Raw genomic sequence first — 2,663 nt, forward strand, 5'->3', positions numbered from 1 at the left:
AGACGTTGATGAAATTTTCCCTAGATTGGGTAAAATTTCCTTAAATTTTCTTCACCATTTCCTTGTCAATTTCCTTAGTTTTTATATATATGCATATATATATATGAAAAAATTCTACAATAATTTGTATTTTTCTTAACATACAAACATCATGCGATAGGAGGAGGTTAGATGCGCATGCGCAGACGACTATCATAGATGTTTAACAGATCAAGCCTGCCACTCGTAGGGGAAAAATGCAATATGTAGGGGGAAAGTAGGGGAATGTTGGCGATTTTGATATCTAGTAAGAAACATTATATATATATATATATATATATATATATATATATATATATATATATATATATATATATATATATATATATATATATATATATATATATATATATATATATATATACATACATAGTTCATACATACATATATATACATATCATAAAAAACTTGTATCCTTGATGGTATGAGAAATTAGAGTGATGTCTGTTTTCACTTCGCAGTTGTTTATGTTTTTATCTGGGAAAATCCTACCTGGTCTTGACTCATACATCCGAGACGTTAATGATCTTCCAAGATTCTGGTGTTTGGGGTGATTTTGTCCTTCCAACCTTGTTAAAAAGTATTGGAAATTTGGGATAATTGGTGCAAAACTCCAATATTTGGGCTGTATGAAGATATTTTATTCTGAACTCGTGTAAAAGAATTAAAAAAATTTTTTTGGATAGATTGAGCTGGGGGATGGTCGTAGGGGGACGTATGCGAAAATATATATACCTTTTATGTACATAAGTACATACATTATCATATGCATGTATACACATAGCATACATTACTTTAAAACGAAGGTAATTGTGAATAAAAGCAAATAGCTGGACACCTCGAATATGTCCACTCTCAAGGTTTACTGTAAGTTTTTACCCTCGAGGTTAATCCGGAAATGTACCTTTTGGGATTGGGATTAAATTGTAGGGACTGGACGTTGAAAGTAGACCCTAGTGGGGGTGTCTAATTTTGACCGGAGGGTCGAGGGTGATTGACCAAAGCTTGTTATTCCTCCAGACAACAGACAGCCTTGAACAGTACTGTGGGGACCTTGGTCCATACTCCTTAGGGAGGGTCATGTATGAGAGATTGGGTGCCCCGGAGGAAGTCAATCCCTTCCCCAGTTTAAATTCGAATGAAACAGGAGGGTGACTAATTGTTCTTACTTACTGAACAATAAACTCAGGATTTCCTTGATATTTTCCTAAAATTTTCAATATTTCCTTAAAAATATATCCTTAAACATTACCCTAAAAGGACCAAAATTTCCTTAAACTAGGGATATTTCCTTGAAAGTTACTGCACTGCAGGGGAGGATTGTTTTCTATGAACAATATCCAGTATCTACTCCTAATGTGTCATTTGGCAATTAGTGAGGCTTGCCAAGCTCTTTATAATTATTTCAATACATCCATAATGTTATAGCTTACTACTGCCGCAATTCTGCTACATGAATTTAAAACGAATGAAGTATCTTCAATAGTTTCTTTCGTGTCAACCAAAACGAAATCACTGATGACAATAAAAACTAAATCTATCGATTCTATTTTTTCATGCTGCACAACTTTCCTCTTTACTTTGGGTAGTTTTTTTTACTGCAAACATTTGTAAATAGCTGGTATGTAATATTCCGCATCGCGCTTACCAGTTTCCCCCTTTTGTCGCCTTTCTGATAAATAAACCATTGCTAACATGCATCTTGTAGAAATAATCCTTATTCTCCTCTGCTGTTAAGATTATGCCAACTCATCTATCAGTTCCATCAGTTCTTCCAGGATAAATGTACATATTACCCTCATCATTTTTATCATTCTTTGGAACTGTGATTCACAACAAGCTATGATGTCTGATCCATATCTGTTTAATTCATGTCGTAACTGTTGCGTTTTTTTCAGTTTGATTCAAGGTTCTTATGTACAGTTGTCAGTTTATCCTGCGTAGTTATAAACCAGTAGATTCTTGGCAGTGCATTATGCCATATACCCGAGGCGGAGGCCATGTCTAAATATGTCTATCCATTAATGCTGCAGAGTCCATGGTGAATATATTGGCTTTATACACCAAAGGGGAGCCAGCTCATTGTAGCCTGCTGTGGCTCTAGCCTTCAGCAAAAGTTGTGTCAGTCTACTACAGTAGGAGGCAGGTGCTCATGCCTGAAATTCGGGACCCAGATCAAGACGCCCAGATGCAGATTCTGTACTACTAGTCGAGCCAACTGGTGCTCCCTGAAGGTATTTATATGATAGCCTATACCTAAATTACCCCTTATAACGTAGCCTAGTTACCCCATCATTAAAGAAACGCCGAAATATTCATAATATTCTTTACAACTTCTACCTTTCTAAAACTAGTTTGTTTATCTTTGAGCACTTTAACAAATTCCATCTTTAGCCTGTTTATAGGATGATCACATCGAATATTTTCATCATGACTTACGTAAGTGCAATGTGTTGATGGTTACATATGGTTAGGCCACTTTTTTTTTTTTTACATAATTTGCATATTTTTCACATATCTTCCCTTCAGAATGGTCCCTCAGCTTGGACGTTTCTCCCTTGTGGAAGAGCCTTCAGAAACAGCCTCCACAGGTTCCACGAGAGAGAGAGAGAGAGAGAGAGAGA

The sequence above is a fragment of the Macrobrachium rosenbergii genome, chromosome 43, assembly GCF_040412425.1.
Source record: "Macrobrachium rosenbergii isolate ZJJX-2024 chromosome 43, ASM4041242v1, whole genome shotgun sequence".
Taxonomy (NCBI): Eukaryota; Metazoa; Arthropoda; class Malacostraca; order Decapoda; family Palaemonidae; genus Macrobrachium; species Macrobrachium rosenbergii.